Below are 19,940 nucleotides of genomic sequence, written 5' to 3'. Positions count from 1 at the left end.
CTTCGTTCGTTGGTAAGAGCTCATGAGATTTACCGGGCTCGGTGATCTATCGTACTGTTTCTTGAAGACGACATACGACAATCTACTTTATTGAGGTTCGAGCTCATGTGATTCATCGGGCTCTGGGACCTATTTACCTGTTTCTTGCTGACGATATACAACAATCTCTTTTTATTGAGGATCTTGATATAACTAGGTCATATGGCCTTTGGACCATCCAATTCTTTTAGCGTCGCCATCTCTTTACTTACACATAACTCATTGCCCTGACGAAGTCGTTGGCACATGTGCCAGACGAAACACGTGTTGGCAACATCTGTTGGCTTTTTCCATTTGCTGAAGAACTCTTTATGATTTGGTTACCCTGTGGTCAGACTGAACTATGAAAAGATATATTATGAAGAAAACATGAATTTGGAACAATAAAGAAGAAAACGAAAAACCTTACAATTTGGAAAAGAGTGTTATTGACATGGACATTTATATATGCTAGAGTTGCTCAGGTTAGAAATTGTGTTTGTGCTTTAGGGTTGACTTATGTCTACCTGTTTTTACAATGTTTGGCAGTGGTTGTATCCTCACCTTTGAGCATATGCTAGCTTGGAATATTGTCAAGAACTTACATACTATTTTGCGCATCTTTTCCCTACTGCCAATTTCTTGTGAAGTGCCCAGCTAAGGCTAAGGGTCCAATTACGATTTTTGTGATCCAAACTCGCAAGCGATGTGTGGTAGCGGTCAGGGACTGCCGCACCAGCGGTCCGACTACCGTATTAACCACATCGCTGCGGCGGCTATTCCGCCGCAGAGCTAAGGGGGTGGGGGGGTCACGTGGTGGGCCCATGCTGGTGACGGAACCGCTCCATCACCAGCCGCGGTTGAGCTGTGCTCATGACAGAGCGGTTCCATCATGGCCCCGCCCGCTCAATGGGACGCCCAGCACAGGCGCGGAATCCGCGCAGCGCTGGCGCGGCGAGCGGGCCATGACGGAACCGCTCCGTCATCAGAACAGCGCCACCGCGGCTGATGACGGAGCGGTTCCATCATCAGCAGTTGGATTGCTTTGGGACCCCCGCCAGGCATCCACGGTCCCTGGCAGTGGCTCAGCAGTCTCAGAAAGTATTATGCTTTACGGTGCTGCTGCAGCACCACCATGCACATTACCAGTTTCCTCACCACCAGTCTTTTCATGGAGGCGAGCCCACCATGAAAAGGCTGGCGGTGGGCAAACAAAGGGGGCCCAACAGGTCCCCCTGTTGCCCCTGTGCATGGGGATGCATGCAGGGGGCCACATGTTGTGCCCCCTTGTGTACATGCACCCCTGTTCCTCCAGGGCATGGACTGCTCAGTCCATGCCGTGCTGAATCATGCTTTGGCAGTTCAGCTGTGGTGCAGTTTTAAGGCTTATTTATGAACCTTTAAACTGCACGGCCACTGGACAGCCATGCCGCCCGCCTGCCAGACCACAATTTAACTTGTAATCTGGAGGGCGGGCGGCTGTTGACTTTGGCTGTCATGAACCACCAAAGTCATCATCATGCCCTTAGTCATATTAATATGCAGTCCGAAAATGTCCCCAAATGTGTGAAACTGCTCTAAAAGCAGGGGGAACGACTCGCTCGGAGCTGTCAAATACAAACTTTTGCCATCCGCATAAAGTGAAATTAGATGATCCCTTCCTCCGACTCGGATTTCCCACCTCTCCATGTCCCACCTGGGTCTCAGGGTCAAAGGTTCCAGCGCTGTCGCAAACAACAAGGGAAACACTGGGCACCCATGTCTCTTGCCTCTCTTGACTTTCAGAGGAATTGAGAGTAGTCTACCTAACCTGACCCTAGCCATGGGCTCTGTGTATAACAGACTCACCCATTTTCTAAATTGCTGGCCAAACCCCATGCCCTCCAGGATCGCTAAAATGTAACTCCACTTCACAGTGTCAAAAGCCTTGGCAATGTCAATTGGCACCAAGGCTATCTCCCGCTCTCTGTCTTCTACTTCATGCAGGACATGAATTAGCTGTCAAAAATCCATGGTAGTACTTCACCCGGGTATGAACCCACACTGATCTGTGTGGACCGGCCTGCCAATTTCCAAGTCAATCGTAATGCAAGAACTTTACACAATATTTTCATATCTATATTTATCATCATGATGCAGAGATAGGAGGACTGGTCAGATGCCTCTTCACCAAGTTTCAAGATCATGGCAATGATACCTTCGCACTTTGAGGGCTGAAGTATACTCTTATCTAGTGTTCCATATACACCTCTAGTAATCAGGAAGCCACCACTGTACTATAGGTTTGATACAATTCAGCTGTTAAGCCGCTGTTTCCTGGCACTTTTCCCATATAAAGAGACTTAATTACCGTACAAATCTCCTCTATGGTGATTTCAGCATCCATTTCCTGCGTGCCTCGTCACCCATTTGCGGCATCTGTATCCTTGTCAAATAGACCCAGAGGCTATCATGGTCCAGGTCACCCGGGTTGCCATAGAGGTGTGAAAATGTCCCCAAAAACATCTAGTAGGTCATCTTGAGCTCGTACCTCAACCACCATGGGGATCTGCTAGGTGGAGCACCGGGGCACGGTACAGCTCACGAAGGAGGATCCAGGCTATTAGTCTGCCAGAATTGTATCCCTCACAGTGTAGAAGTTGTTGGTACGACTTCAGCGTGTAATGCTCTAGTCTGTCCCTAATTTCCATCAGTTACCTCAACAGTTCCATTTCAGTTACCTGTTGTCTCCCTTCCCCTTCTAACCGCCTCTGTAAGGCTGCCCAGGCTTCCTCCTTATGAAGAAGTTCTACCTGTAGGGTGCGTCGCACTCCACACGAAGACCGACACAACTACCTCGCAGCACCACCTTCAGCGCCTCCCATTCTGTCACTCAACTCTGGATGGTCATCCAGTTAAAAGTGGAATTTTGAGTTACTATTCTGAAAATGCCACTTTTAGAAAGTTATCAACAGTTGCAGTGTCTAGGTGCTGAAATCAATTAATTATATTTTACTGTAAGAACCTCATTTACCAATATGGTGGCCTTCGTGATTTATTTCACACTCAATTCTCTGTTTGGACAACAGATACTAACATTTATCGCATATCTTTTTTGAAGGGCAACCTTTTTTTCTTTTTTTCCCATGTAAACATTTTACAATGGTGATTGAACATACTCAAACAATAACATTTAAAAGAAAAAACAATACAATTGTGAAAAAGACCAGTCCTTCAATATAAGAGCAAGATACCTGGCAGATTACACATTTTTAAATCAATCACACTATGCATCCTGCCGGTGTAAGCTAGTGGGGGTTTGGTATTACAGGAAGGCTGTTTGCCTTATTTCCTAACTTCTAATGTTTGAATGAAATAATTATCTTTCCCCAACCAGCGGGGTCAACACGTTTCGAACCCTTCACAATTTCTTGGGTTCTCCGCAGGACAAGGACTGGGTCAGTGCTTTATCATTAATGTTGACAAATGGAGCCTGCAGTGATTTTGGTTCTGTGTACTCTATGTCCAACCATTCAGTTTGTGTTTGCGTGAATATCTACGCATTAATGAGCGTCCATATATATTTCAATTGTTGGACGTTGTAGTTTTGAAAATCTATTTAATACTAGTCTCCCGCTTGCAGACTAATACTAGTCTCCCGCTTGCAGACTAATAATCTCCAATTCAATTCTGAGATGGTCAAAGAGGAACAGTTAAATAGCTTCTTTTCATATATATATTTTTATTACAAATCAACTTTTCGAAGCTTTTCTGGATCAATCTGCCTGTCCAGTTAATGCCCTGGATAGTTTCTGGAATATCTTGACCACTGTCCTAGACCTGCTGGAAGGTCCTACATTGAATCTAAAAAGCTAATCACACCTTGAAGCAGTGGGAAAAATATGCATACAAATTTACCAGACAGTGAAAGAACTATATTGTCAGAGGCAGATTTGTCCATAATTGCCCCTATGTTAATCTTTTCTACTATTAGTCTCTCGCCTGCTTTTTGGCATTTGTGTCACAAATTAGAAATGTAATTTGACCAAAATGTGCAGACATTTAGAACTAAGACACTGGTCAGTTGCAAGCTTAATGCTTTGAATCATCAGTATCCGTCGACTGCTTTTACAAGCCAAACTTGTATTCTGGGGTAAATCAAATACTGCCCCCTGTGTGTTTACCCCGGAACGAAATTATTACCCATTCTGAGTCTCAGAGGGTCGAATGGGGGATAAAATGGTGTTCGAATTTCCATATCGGAATAATAAAAACTTTCCTGCTACTCGTCCTCATGTCCTTAAGCAATTCTTGACCAATATTGTCTGGCAGTGGCGGTTCCTCCATGGGGGCGCCCCCCCTACTTTCTCGCCGTGCCGAGAAGGCAGAAACAAATGGTAGTGTAGTTATTGCCGTAATATAACTACCATTTGTTTCTGCCTTCTCGCACGGCGGGAAAGCAGAACTTCCTGGTTTAGAGTGGGGGTGTTACTCGAGGGCAGTGGGGCAGTGGTTTGAGGGAGTGGCTTGCCCACTGTTGTTAATACTGACTGTTTGGGCAGCCTGAGGCCGCCCAAACAAACAGTATTAACAACAGTGGGAAAGCCACTCCCCCCTGCCGTCGAGTAACACCACCCACTCACTCTCCCTGTTCTCTCTGTATGCTGCAGCAGCAGCATACAGAGAGAAAATGACGTAGCCTGGGGCAGCCAGCCGCACCAATCAAAAACGCGGCGGTGGAGAGGGAGGCTGCCTGCCGCGCCGCCTTCCTGATGACGTGCTGCAGGACTTGAAAACGAGGACGGCGGGAGTCGGGACGGAGTCTCCGGAGTCCAGACGGTAAGTTTACTATTTTATTTTAAATATATTTATTGTTTCCAAAGCCCTCCCGCCTCCCCCCTCATCCCCTCAGGTCGTCGCGAGTGCGACCCCATTTCCAACCCTCCCGCCCGTAATGCCGGCCGTGACTGTTAGTATGCTTATGCTGGTGTTTGTCATACTGTAGTGTTACGCAGGACTGGATTTACTGGTCAAGACCCCCTAAACCATTGCTTCGGTGTCACGGTGAGTAATGTTGCTGGTTTTCATCTAAAGCGCTCTAATGCCTTCGGTTCGATTCCGCGCTACATAAAACTAAAACAAAAACATAGAGTACTCCTCTGCAAATGCCCTGATAACTTAATTTTGAGTGGCTGGGGGCAGGTGGGGCTTGCAGGGAAGCCTCAGGGCAGTGAATTATGTTTTCAACAAGCCGTTATTATCCATGTTCGCCGTACTCTTTATAAAGCAGTGGGTGCGAGAGGGAACATACTGGGCAAGGAAAATGGAGGGAAGAGGGAGGCATGTTGATGGAGACGAAAAGAAATGCAATAACCTAGTAGGGAGAGGCGTGGACATATAGAGAAAGAGAGGTATTGAGGAAGGGAAGGAACAAAAGAGAAGAGCGTAAAGGACACTGAAGAGGGAAGGTGGCCCTGTCTCCTAAACCCTTTTCAATCACACCAGGATGAATCCCTTTACTCCTTTCTCTTTGTGTATACCAACTTGGTGCGCTTCCTCGCACAATTCAGGATAATTCAGGACTTACTTGGTCTTACGCCCTACCAATTTCAAAGTTCACCAGCCGCCCATGTTGTCTGGTGAAATCTGCACAGGTAAACATTAAATATGGGAGTGCAGTATCATGACAAATCTCGAAATACAGAGTCTGGATCAAAAGGGTTTACACCAGAGGGCTTCAGACTGGATTAGGACTTGGTGCTCTTGGGTGCACTGGTCCCTCCTGCCAAGTGTTCTTGGAGCCAATCATGGTGTCAGACAAGTTTTCCAGCTTCATTAATATAGACCAGGAGAGCAAGATATAGATTTTCAGACCTCAGAATCCATCCATCATTGATTCTCTCTCGTTTCAAAAGCAGTTGATAACCAGGGAATGTAAGCTAAATCATTCAAACGAGAAAAACGCTGTGTCCTTCAGTTTCAGTCCTTCAATCTATAATTACTGCAGCAGCATTAAGTACAAATCCTAGGCTGAGCAACAGCAATTTTACAAGAAAATCAAGTTGTCACTTTTCTGCCTCAATCCCACTTAACGAATTAACCCAGTATTTAAGAGATTCCATGGGTTTTCTGACATGCCTTTTCTTGGGAGTAATACAACTGATGTTTTGCACACATTTGAATCAGGCTATCCCCTCATGATTACTTGTAAGTCTTATGTTTACAATCAATAATTTAAACTGATTCTAAAGTAATTCACACAGATATTCAGGCAGACTTTCGAAAGGTCCAGGGCAAGAGTGTTTAAACCCACGACTGCTGCCGAAATCATCATCCTGCAGCTCATTTTATTTGGTTAACCTCATGATTTCTTTTTTGCATATTTATCATAATTTTTGGGTCCTTGTATTTGATGCACCCTAGTGCCTACAAACATTAGATACCGACTTGTGCTTGGTTGTGTTTGTTTGGCACCATTATTATTTTAATTATTCAATAGGGGCATTCATGCTCTGTTTATCTGGCAAGTTGCTTTAACTCTCATGATTTCCTTTGTCAGTTTTAATATGTTTCTCCTTATTTGTGCTTCCTGTTGCTGCTGCAGGCTCTTTTGCCTCGACAAGAGTTGGCGTGCTCCTCTGCCTAGGGTCTGTCTGTAACGGGAAACATCCTTTACGACGCAACTTTTACCACGCAGTGCCTTTACAACGCAGGCTTTTCAATGCAAGTCATTACAACGAATTGCGCTGGGGGCGCTCTAGGATAGGTAATAGTTTAATTTACTATCTAACACCTTCCCTACTATCCACGGGGATTGGAGTTGGAATAGTAAATTAAACTATTCACTATCCAGCACCCCCCAACGCAAGTCGTTGTAACAATTTGCGTTGAAAAACCTGCGTTGTAAAGGCATGCGTAGTAAAAGCATGCGTTGTAACAACGTACATCCGTCTGTAACCAACTCAGCTTTGACTTGGTTGGAGTCCTTCCTTACAAATGGGTTCCTGTTGGTCTTTCTGTCACCTACTCTTCTAAGCCGCACCTCCGGCTGTTGAGACCTACAAAAGACCCACTTCTCCCCCTTCCTCACCTTTTTATCATGTCTGGTGAGCCTCGGGCAGAACTTTTCATTCCCATGGATTCTGCCGACAACACTTAATTTGCCAACCTGTTTGATGACGTATCACCATTTGCTGCCTTTTCAACTCTGAGGCAGAACTACAAGTTGATGAGTGGCCACTCTCTGAAACTAAAGGCAGGTAAAACAGAGATCTTGGTGGGGAGGACTGTGGACCTCAGACACAATTAAGGGGTTTACTTTGACACCACTCTGAAGCTATCTTCTCAGATTTTATCAGTCACCACCAACTGCTTCTACCAACAGCGTAGATTAAGGAAAGTGACCCCCTTTGTGACCGCACTGTTGTCCTCCCTGCAACTCTTTATGACCTTGAGCAACTTCAGGTCATTCATAACTAACTTGCCCAACTGATCAGTTGTTCTCCACGTGTCATGTGTGCCAGGCCTCTCCTTTTGACACTTTATTAGCTCCCTTATTAAAGATCGGATCCTTGCCAATGCTTTGTGTAGCTCACAGATAATTGAACAGCAGTGCTGCTGCTTTTATTAAGAACAAGCTCCCTCCTTATTCCCAATGCACAACCTAACATAAGCTTCAGATGCATTACTGGGTATTCTTAACAAATCTCACATTGGAACTCTTCTTTTAGCCTCTCATTCTATTTGCTTTCTTTCAGTGTTTGGGCGAGTTCTTGAACCTTATCTTTTCAGTAGCACTCTCTAATTTAGTTAGTCTTCAGTGATGAGTCACACTGCCTCTCCCTAGGGCCATGAAATCATTCTGGTGAAAAGCACTTGAGAAAAGCACAACATAAAATAACATTTATTTAAATGTTTTTGAAGAACTATGGCTTCCGTTCGATCAATATTCATACTAAGACATTCTTTTACAAGGCTACGTTTTTAGGAATTGGAAATTGTTAGTCCTATAACATGCTCACTCCTATTTTATTATCATGAGGTTTGATTAATTTATTTCCATCCTGGCACTAAGACACTGATTATGAGCCAGGCTGGGCAGAATTATTGCATGGAATTCCAAACCGCCTCATTCTGAGTGGGCAGGTGTTTCCGCACCTGGGTTTTCGTAGATGTTGCAACCTATTTTACTGGGTGGTAAATCTGCGTAAAAAGCACATAAACTGCCAAGCCTCTTTTGCTGGGTTTTTTTCTAGTGGGGACAGTATAATACACCTACCTTCCATCTCCCCCACCCTACCCTGAGACAGAAGCATACATTGAACTCCTGCGCAAAGCAGACTAAAATGGCCCTTTTAGCATTAGTCGAAGAGTCCAAGAAAATCCTGGACCGGGGAGGCACTGGGCCGTCAGCAATTTAGATCTCAGTGCGGCCTTTGACACTGTCAACCATAATACCCTGGGTCTCAGACTCAGGAATCTTGGGGTAGCTGTGGGGCCATTGCATGGCTGCAATCTTCCCTTGAAGATAGGTCCTTTCAGGTTTTTGAAGGAGATAACATCTCAAAATGTATGTCTCTCAGTTGTGGTGTTCCACAGGGATCGTCCCTTAGTCCCACTTTGTTTAATCCATACATGAGCCCGCTAGCTGGGATAGTTCCCTTTAGGTGTGCAGATAATCACATACGCTGACGGTACTCAGCTCGTCATGGCCTTAAACCACTCTGACAACTCTTTCCCCGGCCTAGGCCCATGCCTCGAGAAGGTGGCCAAGTGGATGGAGGTTTCATATCTTAAACTGAACTGAGATAATACGGATCGGATGCTCCTAGGCAACTCCCCTATCTTTAATACAGGATTGCTGTGGCCAGACTGTCTCGGACCGCTCCTGTCAAAAAACAGATAAAAGCCTGGGCATACGGCTTGACCGCAATTTATTTTCAAGCATCAAGCCTTGAAATTAGCGGCAACTTGCCATGGGATCCTCAGGATGCTTCGGAAAGTTTTTCCTCTTGTATCCGTTCTTGTAAGGCGACATATGGTCCAAGTTCTAATTCTTTCCCACCTGGATTATGGGAATGCCCTTTTTTAGGAGCTCTTCATGCAACAGTCGCGAAGCTACAGATTTTGCAAAACTGCGCAGCGCGTATGCTCCTCCGAATTCCCAACCCGCAATCTGCCAAACCAGCACCCAAGACCCTTCATTGGCTTCCTATACTGGAGAGAATTACATTTAAGTCAATCTGTATCGCTCACAACTCCTTAGAGGGGAAGGGACCGCCCATCAACCGTTCCATCATCACTCCCCATCGTCCTAACAGGCATCTGCGCTCAGTCAATCTCCGTCTGGCCTCAGTTCCCAGAATAAGAAAGGCGAGAAGTGGTGGCCGTTTGTTTTCCTATAATGCTGCCAGGATGTGGAATGCGCTTTCCTTTCATATTCATCGGGAGTCCAACCATTTAGCCTTCCGGAAACATCTCAAAATATGGCTTTTCCCTAATCTCGCTCAGTAATTTGCCATCGTCTTTGCACAGTTACTATTTGCGCTGGGATACCCTCGGATCGCGACGCGCCCTATGAACATTTTTGTATTCATTCATTCATAAAACCCCTCGATCATGGGAATTCTATGTGGTTTTACAAATATGGTCCTACACAACAGTTCCCCATTCCATGAGGCCTAACTTATAATCACACTGTACTGACACAGATTTACTGCATGGGGCATGTGAAGTTACCCCCCACTAGTGCCCTGCAACTTGGAATCAGGGCCTGAGTGCGCGGCTTTGAAAGACATACAACATATGAGAAGAAAGTCGGAAATTATAGTCGAAAATAGTAAAGTAGTTTCTTTACCTGGGTTGACTTATGACTATAAGATAACCTGGTACCAAGATTTGTATAAAAATGGTGTAAGCATTGGTGGACATCATAACTTTTAAACACCTTTCTATCTAGCATTTGAAGGACAGTGATTAAGCGCGATGCTCAAAGCAGACTATGATAAGATTGCACCTGTGGGGGTACTGTTTGTTCAGCTGCTGGCTAATATTGATAGCGCTTATGAGAGATTGTGGAAGACCTCTTTTGCTCTGCTATTTCAACTCCTAGTAATTGATGCCACTGACAACTGGTCTAAGACCATTGAGGGTTGTGTGCTTGTATACGATATCGCATTGACAAGCAATCAAAAGGTGAGATTTAGCTAGGTACATTAACACTCCATAGGTATACCTAGCTAAATTTCACCTTCCCACTAATGAATGTGTTTGCTTATAACTTCATTCACATAAAAGGATTGATAAGAATTGTGCACATTGTATATTGGTATTGTTTTAGAATTGAATTCTTTCAACAATGGATGTACATATATTCCTCTGCAGCCTTGAAAAAGCCCTGCGGGCGAAACGCGCGTCGGCTGCTGCTGTATATTCTGAAAATAAAGTGAAAAGTTGCAAAAAAGACCTGATTTTTGGGACTGTGATTGAAGCACTTTTTGGAGCCTTAATCTTGGAATATTGGAACAATCAACTGTTGGAAGCACATTGGTGGGAGATTGTCCCACAGTGATCTCTGTTCTTTGAATAACCTCTGTTGTGTTTGGGATTATAGATATAGTGATAGAGTGTGCTCTGGTGCAGCTTCATTCATTAATATTTCAAATGACCCAAATAATATCTTGGGGTTGTCAACGTATCACCTTTAATAAATCTTCCAATTCAAGTTTGTGGTCACCTATAGTGAAACTGAAAACTAAGGACAATACGTGTTGGCTACAAGTTCTGCCGAAGATGTTTGAACGCTTGTGAAGATAAAACAAATAAAGTGAAGAGAAGGAATACCAACTTTTGCTGTACTTTTGCATTTTGGGCACTGATAGGTGCACAAGAGACTCTTTAAATGTACTTTTAAGTTTTACATGTCCTAGAGTGAAATACTTCCCAAATCTGCTTCTTCCCAGTAAGCTGTATACTCTGTAGCAAGGTGACAGGTTTCCAGATTGCTGCTACCTAGTAACTGATGTGAGTGCATGCACCAACACGGAGGTCACATCATCATCATCAACTGATGGCGGTGTTAATTACTGTTAATTGGAATGTTATGTTATGAGCGTATATGGTGGACCGGAATTCCCCTGCTGACGGAACTCTGTGGAACCTTACAACGTTTTTAGGTACCTGTGTGGGAATTCCGCAGAGTAAAACACCGTAAGTTCCGCCCACCCGAATAAGGTGTGACAGGATGGACCATCTGCTGGCTGGATAGTGGGCGTAGTTGACCACAGCCCCACTTATGACTGAATAGCCTGTGCTGAGTCTTCACACAAAGTGCCTAATAAACCTGCATTGCACTTCAGCCAGCTTGGAGCCAGGGCAGGGGAGGCAGGGAATTCCTTGCCCTTCAAAGCCACTTTCTAGAAGCTTCTCCCATCTACCATAACTAGGGCATCACGGTATACTAGTAGGACTGCAGACAGCAACTCTTCGGTACACTTCTAGACCTATGAGTGCTCTACCAGGAAGAAGTACTGCTGTGCTGCTCCATGAACTGCCACTCTGCTAAACTGCTGCACTAAAGGAACTGCTTCCCTGATATACTAAGCTCCTGCCTGCTGCCCTCTTGCCTGGGGAAGAAGAGCTGGACCTGCAACTTCACCTGGAACCCAGAAACCCAGAGTGACTCACAAGGCTAGTCTGTTGTCCTCCTGATCTGAGCCTCAGGGACATAAAAGCCTCTCCAACCAGTTCCTAAGCCCAGTTGCAGCGAGTTCCTGCCCTCAAGTGGTGCCTTTTAAGACCAGGGGCCAGTTGTAACACCATTCCAAATTGCGATTTGCAATTTCCCATCCATTGCGAGTCGCAATTGGGAATGTACAACAGTGTCACGAGACACTGATTGGGATTCCCAATGGTTGCAAAAAGCGAGGCTCCTGAATAATAATGAGCCACTCGCAGTTTGCGACCCCATTGGGAATGGCTGGCCCTCCCAGGGATGGTGGCCTGCTGGGCTTAGCAGACCTCCATGTCTGGGACAGCTTGCCAATACAGCAGTTTTTTTTTTAAACGCATTCCGTTTACCTTAAAGGAAAACGAGATGCATTTTTTTTTAAAAGAAACATTTTCGTTTCATTTTTTAAGGGCAGGCAGTGGTCCCTGGGAACACTGCCTGCCCTTAAAAAATGTTTAGAGACAGTCTCAAAGGGGAAGGGATCCCCTGGGGAACCCTTCCCATTTGCGACTCCATTACCACCCTCTTGAAGAGGGGGGTAAATTGCAAGTGTTTTGCAACCGCAATTATGGTCACAAAACATTCATACATGGCTAGAGAGTCGCTATTAGAAAGGGAACACCCCTTCCTAATTGCGAGTCGCAAAACACTATTTTGCGTGTCGCAATTTTTTGGGAGTCGCAAAATAGTGCTTGTACATGTCCATGTAGGTTTTTGCATGCGCAAATGGGTCAAAACTGGTTTGCGCAAGCAAAAACTGGTCGTACATCTGGCCCCAGGACCCTTGATGTAGCTTATGGGTTCTTTAAATCAAGCTTTTGGGCTCCTCACAAACGCAAACAGGTCCATTTGCACCGAGATCACGCCACTCGCACCAAAGTTCATTACAAGCCACCACCAGCCCATCTCTTAGCACAGCTAGCACTGATCCCCGTGGAGGACCACCAACACGAAAGTCCAGTCGGCCCATCTTCGATGCCCAGCCTGCTCTTTGCACCACACTGACCACCACCAAAGACGCTCTTCTTGCTCCCTGCAGGCCTCTCCAATGCAATCGTGACTCTTGGCACAAAACTTGAAAAGGTGAAACTTCAGCAAGACTTAGCTCGAACTGTATCTGGGCCACTCCATCGCAGTCGGCCTGAACTTTTGCCTTGGACCTGGTCCAGCACGACCAGATATCCCCGGTTGATGCTTTATGCTTTTATGCGCTATTTTACACTTAATTCTTTAAAAATAAATACTTCCTGTTTTACTAATTGAATTGTTTTACTGCTTGAAGTGTTTCACAAATACTTTACATATAGCCGCTAAGTTAAGCTTGGTTGCTCTGTGCCAAGCTACCAGGGGGTTGAGCACAGGTTAATTTGGGATTTGCTTGTGCCTTACCCTGACTAGAATTGTGGTTGCTGCTTAAGCAAGGCTCACAACCAAGTCAACCAGCAACCCAATTTCTAACAGCATCTGACTATCACTATGTAATCAGTTTTTAACAAGCATTGGCAAAGCCAATAGGTTTCGCCTAAGTGAAATCTATTGGTTTTCTCAGTATTTTTGAGACAGGTTACATAGTGGCGCGAACAGCTTGTGCAGCATGTCTTAAAGTAAAAAAAAAGCACTATGACGTGATCAGTGCTTTTTTTTTTTACCTTTAAGCTGCTGTGTAACATGTCTAAAAAAAACTTGACCATACCAATAGATTTGGCAGAGGGGAAACTATTGGCTTTGCAAATGCTTTTTTCTCAAATGGGCCCTGTATTTTGTAGGTGGTGAGTAGGGATGCATGCCTTCTTTTCAAGATTGCAATTGCCAGCACTGTTTTTTGTGAAATGTGAAGCGCATCCAGTTGAATTAGGAATACTAGGTCACTCGTGATTGGATGTTTGGAGGCTGGGGAGGCTCTGGTGAATGGGACAATTTTCCAGGGATCTCGGCTCTCCTCAGCTAGGGTGACCCACCATCTGTAATGTTACTTCACAGACTGTTCATGAATTTACTTTAATGTCTGTCTGTCCTCCCTAAACAAGCAGTCCGCAACTTAGGAATAACAATCGACAACAAGTTATCGATGAAAAATCATGTTAATACTGAGCTGGGCACTTGTTATGGGCTTTTGAGGAAGCTGCGTAATTTTTTTTAATGGCTACCCATCGAAGCCAGGAAGCCACTGATTCGGGGCTTAATCGCGAGCCGTATGGATTATGGGAATGCCTTATTGGCCTCCCTGACGGAAGACCTCTTTTCCAAATTGCAAGTCTTGCAAAATACTACGGCCAGATTGATCTTAAATCTTCCTCCTAGATCTCCCTCTGCCCCAAATCTGCGGTCTCTTCACTGGCTTTCAGCCAGGAAGAGAGGTCATTTTAAAATCTTGTGCCTCTCCCATAAAAGTATATATGGTACTGGTCCCAGCTATTTAGCGAAAAAAGTAAAAAGTATCAGCCTAGCAGAACAGTAAGATCTAGTGCAAAATTTCTGCTTGCGCCCTTTCGTGTCCGTACATCACGTAGTGGAGGCTGATCGTTTTCTTTCCTTGCTCCTAACCTTTGGATCAAGTTACCATCCCATCTCCGTTCTATGGCTGACCAAGAGGGTTTTCGTAAAGAACTGAAGACCTGGCTGTTTGGCCAATAATTATGTAATCAGGACCTGGTTTAGGCTGCCGGAGCCTCTGCATGCGCCATGAGACCTAGCGGTGATTTGTGCGCTATACAAGTGTCTCTGACTTGACTTGACTTGTCCGTGAAGGAAGCTTCCATGGATGGCATTCATCTGTAATTTCTGGCCTTTGTGTTAAAGGACAAAGGTTAACTCCAACAGTTGAGCTGGCTCAGCTGAATCAGAAGGAAGGGGGTCTCCTGTGCAGTAATCGGGGGTGGGAGTGGGTGAGGGGGGGGGGCTGCTTGGATGCAGGTATAGGTGTTAATTGGTAGAGTTCACGTTATGCTGTCTGAAGTGAAAGATTTCTTCTTTTTGAGAGGTATTGTTAGGATGCTCCAAGCTGAGCTGTGAACTGGTTGCTTTTAATGGACAGTTGTAAAACTGTTTGCTCTAGATACAATCTGCTATTACTAAAATGTACACTTTCAAATCACTTTTTGTCTTTAACCTAAATGTATTTCTTCATTTTGTGGCAATAGTTTTATAATGTGTGTAATGCAAATTTACAAAATAGACTTCTGCACTCACAGTGGTTTCTTTGAGGGGCAGGGACCCATTAGCACCAACAATACAAAAGTTACTATGTAATGCTAGACTAACAAAATTCAATTCCATGGGCCTCTGGTTGCCCACGAATAGATCTGCAGTGATCACATTAATCAACAGAGGTTTCCTAAATAAAATATTCCCCACAGATTAGTTTAACTTGCATTTATTTTTCATTTAAAGTGTGAATTCTTTTATATGTGATGATGGTGAAAGATTATTTACAATGCATTCCTGTCCTTTCCATGCGCTGGCGCACTTTTGGCTGCCTAGGGCCAACACAACCACCCTTACACTATGATGCAAGGGTGGCTGTGATGTAATATTGCCTGTTTTGTGCAGCAAGGGTCACCTTCCTGCACAAAAACAATCCTGAGAGGCCTTTTTCCCTTGTACGTGTGCTGCACACGTATAAAGAGGAAATAACTAGGAAAAATAAACATATTTCTCCTTGTCACGCTCCCCTCCTTGGGGGTGGTGTAGCATTTTGACGCATTCTCAGGTCTAAACCTAATGGTAAATTTGGTAATGCATCAAAATCCATGTGTGGGTACGTGGGAACGTTCACGCCCCACCCATGGAACGTCTCCCTGGGGCACAGTAACGCAGGGCAGCAATTTGCACTGCCTTTCGTTACTCTAGATTTATCCAGCCATGCAAGGCAGCGCGAGGTGGCCTTGCGTGGCTTGATAAATCTAACTTTAGTGTTGCTTCCCTCTTGCATGCTGTCACTTCGAATCTGCTCTCGGGAGTGTATGGCAGAGCACATCGGGGCATATTATAAAGGGGGTTTATCTCCGCTTTTTTGGCTTTAAAAGCCAAGAAAGCGGAGATAAAATTATCTCCCTATTACCTAGCTGTCGCTAACACCAGTTAGCGACAGCTAGTAGGAGATAGCGACCATCTTGGGCCCCACTTTGCATGTCAGTGATATTTATCACTAATGACATGCAAAGTGGGCGTGCCAAGATGTTAGCGACTGGAAACAGTCGCTAACATCGCTATCTCCTATTACCAACTTTTGGAGATATTCGCGCTAAGCGCAAATATCTCCAAAAACTAACACCTGCCCTGAGCAGTTCTTAGCCATGTTATCCAATGGGAGGTGGATAACATGGCTAAGAGCATTAGCTTGGTAATGCATGAATATCGCTGACTTTTCAGCGATATTCATGCATTGCGGTCGTTTTTTATCGCATTTGCGATAAACCTTGATAATAGCAAGGTTTATCTGCGATAATTTCTGACGATGCTTAGCGTTAAAAAATTCGGTGCTAAGCATCGTTAGCGATAAATATCGCTTAACGTTGGTAATATGCCCCATGGTGCTCTCGCTGCTGAGCTCATGCTGCAATAGTTCTCACAGGATGGGAGGGTGAGGCTCATGGGATGTATGTTCCCTCTCTCTACACCATATCTGCATAAAGTATGCTCTCTCTCCCTACACCACATATGCATTAAAAGTATACCATCATAAAGCACAAATGTAAGAATGCCCGGAAGCTGGGAGGAGAGAAGATGGCCTGCAGATGCATTGCATGAAGTGCTCGTCCGGAAATGAAAAAAAGCACCTTCTGAGTGAGTAGCCAGTGGAAGGACACTGGCCAGCAGCCAGTGACAGGACACTGGCCAGTACCCAGTGACTGGAAGCTGTACTTGGACCAAGCTCCACGGCATGGACGGCAAAGCAGAGCAGGCAGTGAAACCAGACGACATGCTGGCAATGTGCTGGCCAATCAGAAGCATGTAAATTGAAGCGGAATCAAAGAATGGTAAGTTCATGTAAGTAAGTAATGGGCTGGTTCTAAGCCCCTTTTAAGATGTTGCTTTTCAATACAAGAGATTTTGCAAGTACAATGCAAGCGCTGTGCAGGTGAAACCTAAAAATGATTAGAAACTCAAATCCTCAGTGCAAGAACATTAATTTCCTAAATGTTTGTTTAATGTTATTTATTTAGTCAGATGTTTACATAGGGTGGACTGAGCCATTTGGACAAATAAGTGCTTCAAAGGGAACAGGAACAGGAAATGACAAAAACACAAAAAATTTAATTCTACCAAACGCAGCCAGAGCCCAAAGCACAAGATGACCTTTTTAAGAAAAGTTATGAATAGGGATTTCATCTTTTCAAGGAATAGAGCAGGATGGGTTTGAGTCGATTACTTGCACAATCACGCTAAGCAATAACTAGTTTGAGTTTTCTAAGACGGTACAGCTTAGATAAAGATTTTTTTGTGAAATTTTGCAAAGTGTGGAATTATTGGTACATTTTGAAGCTGTGAAACTTGGTAGGAGGGAATCAAAGCGTGTGAGATATCAAGATACTGTCAATTTGAAAAAAGGGGTTGAGTCAAATTGAAAAACATGTAAGCTTGGAGTGAAATGAAATGCTATGTGGGAAACCGAAAATCTTTGCAGCACTGGTTCTGGGAACCTGAGCAACAGTAGCCGTTGCCTCCTTAACCGTCTTCCTTGTCTCAGTCCTTCCACCTTTAGCAGGGCTGGGATAAGGAAGAGAAGGACTTTGGAGCAATGGAGATTCCCTGCAAGTAATTAGTCTGCTAAGGAGATTTGATTGGTCATCCCCACCCTTTTGATGTGTCATTTGGTGGGCCTGCGTTTTACCTGATACAGCTACTGAAGGAGAGCCAACCTCAACAAGGCCAAGCTCCGCCAGCATTGCCACTGACGGGCGGTCATGGAAAGACTGAAACCAGTGGAGGAACTAGGTGGATGGTTTTTATTCTTGTAAAGCGAAATATGTGCAGCTTCAAGGCATCCTGATGGGAGTACATACTTGCTCCATGTGTCCACCATCCCTCTCCAGAATATGTGCTGTGCAATTGGAAAACCACCGGTTTATCGAATTATAATATGGAGTCCTACACTTGAAAATGATTGATACTTGAAATTAATATATTTGGATGATAGAGGACTCAGGGCCCTATTTCTGTCTGCCTAAACAAGTCTTATCTATCTATACATGTATCATTGTTTTCTTCAGCCCAGAAAGACCACACTGTTTAGAGGGTTCATGAAATACTGCTATGAAATTACATGGTAGATGAAAAAAAAAGTGCAGAAATACCCAAGGTATCAATCAGCGTGAATTGTAGGCATGGGCGTCTGCCGAAGGAGGGGAGTTTGGGGGGCTAATGGCGGGGTTGCTTGCCCCCCTTGGAATTTTTCACTCGCCCTTTAATAACTATGCCCCTATCCTTTGACATTGGCAAAAAGGGTGGCAGGCTGGATGACGTTAAAATGATGGCCCCCCTGAAACATTCTGCGGACACCCATAGGGTGTAGTCTCATTGGCTGTGGGATGCCAGAGCAGCTGGTGCAAAGTCCATGCAGTACAGGGCCTCGCTGGTCGATGACAGGAATCACTGTTGCCTCCTCTGGGAAGGCGCGCGGTTCAGGGCCCTGGCTGAGCCACGCCCGGACTTTCCACCATTTCAGGTGCAAACAACAGCAAGTGTCTTTCACTTCCCCTTGTGATTATCGTAAAACACACACGAAAAGCTACCCTTGGATATGGTGAACCAGAATTTTAAAGCCAAAAACCGGGACATTTCACAAAAATAGAAGAAGGACTACAATTTTACTTCAAGTGATGAGAGCGCTCCTCAGCAAAGAATTACAGAACAGGCAATAAGAACATACATAAAATGCAATTTTTAAACCCAGAAGCTTGCCTGTTAATTAAATTGCTTTCTTGAAACAACTGCTAACCATCCCTGCTTTGTAAAACATAAAAAACACCTCCTACCGTTTTCAGTCGACCCTCTTTAAAAAGCGGGACATGAGCTACATTTCTTGAAATTTGGTGGGACAGCTGGTTCAATTTGTCTTGACTCTGCATTGTACTATACTGTAAATTTATTTTCAATAAAATACTTTGAAATTAAAAAAACTGGGACCGTCCTGGCAAAACTGGGACGCCTGGTCACCCTACCCTTGGAGAGGAAGAAACGGGCTCTTACCTGTTCCAGGTGGAAATCCCGCCTCCGAATAACCGACCGCTCCTCTGGGCTCCCGGGTGCCGTTATGGAGCCGAGGTGTACTGTAGTCTACGTTCCCAGCTCTGCATTATTGACCTGGCCAAACATTAACAGGATACATCATTTTTATGGCAGGGTGGGGCAGGGGAGTTGTTTCTAGGCAGTAGTGCCACCTTTACCCTCCAACTGTCAGCTGCCTCTTTCCTGCAGCGGGTTTTGCTCTGTTGTTTTATCTTCCTTCTGTGCCAAGAAATCGTTTTTTTCCATTACTTTGCAAACAAGAGCTGAAGAAAGGCGCCATCTGGGTGGTGCAGTGTAGGTGTTCCTATAATCCGAGGCGCTTTCGTGTTGTCACCCAGAATTGAAGGATCATTTATGTGGGTGTGAAGAGGCCACTCTGCTATTTGTAGACACCGAGGAGCTTATTTACAAGGGCACTGGGCCACCTGAACCTCAAAAAAGGTGCCTTTCCTGTGGCGCAACTCCCTTGCAAACATGCCCCTCAGACTTCGGGCGCTGTCTCACTTGTGAGGCCTCATTTTGGAAAGTATACATGCCCTTTTAATAACCTGAACAGTAAACACATATACACATACACAGTCTGATAAACCTCAACATTGCAGCATATCATATCTTGCTAGGCTGGAGACAGTTCTTTTCACAGTCCTGTCAGTGAAGTCCCCATCACTCTGACTGAGTAAATGTCCAGCAGTCACTCATCACCTCTGTAAAGCAGTTCACTTTTTTATGCAGAGCTCTACACCTTTGACTGAAACTGAACATTCTTCCTAAAGGTCACATACTTGCTGTGCATAGTGTGATAACTCGAACACAATGAGCTCTCTTCTGTGTAACCTGTGTAACTGTCCGTGTGTAAATGTCCTGCATGTAGCTAGAAACTGACCTCTGTGCACACCGACAATTGGTTGACCGACCCCTTCCCGCGTTCCAAATGTATACACAATAGTTGAGAAGCGCTGGCGTGTTTTGTGCACCAAATGCGTTT

The 19,940-nt window shown here is 44.8% G+C and overlaps 1 protein-coding gene across 1 annotated transcript in view; it reads right to left on the bottom strand.

Annotated features, from left to right (window-relative positions):
- CDH17 (cadherin 17) overlaps positions 1 to 19,140 on the bottom strand; it is a 408,277-nt gene extending 389,137 nt beyond the window's left edge. The window contains exon 1 of the mRNA XM_078687034.1: positions 18,917 to 19,140. The gene's annotated coding sequence lies outside the window, so the exon portion shown is untranslated. The remainder of the gene's footprint in view (positions 1 to 18,916) is intronic.
- Between the last annotated feature and the right edge of the window lie 800 nt (positions 19,141 to 19,940).

This window comes from Lissotriton helveticus, chromosome 4_1, assembly GCF_964261635.1.
Source record: "Lissotriton helveticus chromosome 4_1, aLisHel1.1, whole genome shotgun sequence".
NCBI classification, from domain to species: Eukaryota; Metazoa; Chordata; class Amphibia; order Caudata; family Salamandridae; genus Lissotriton; species Lissotriton helveticus.
The sequence above is the reverse complement of the archived record's forward strand: the minus strand, read 5'-3'. Positions and strand labels throughout refer to the sequence as shown.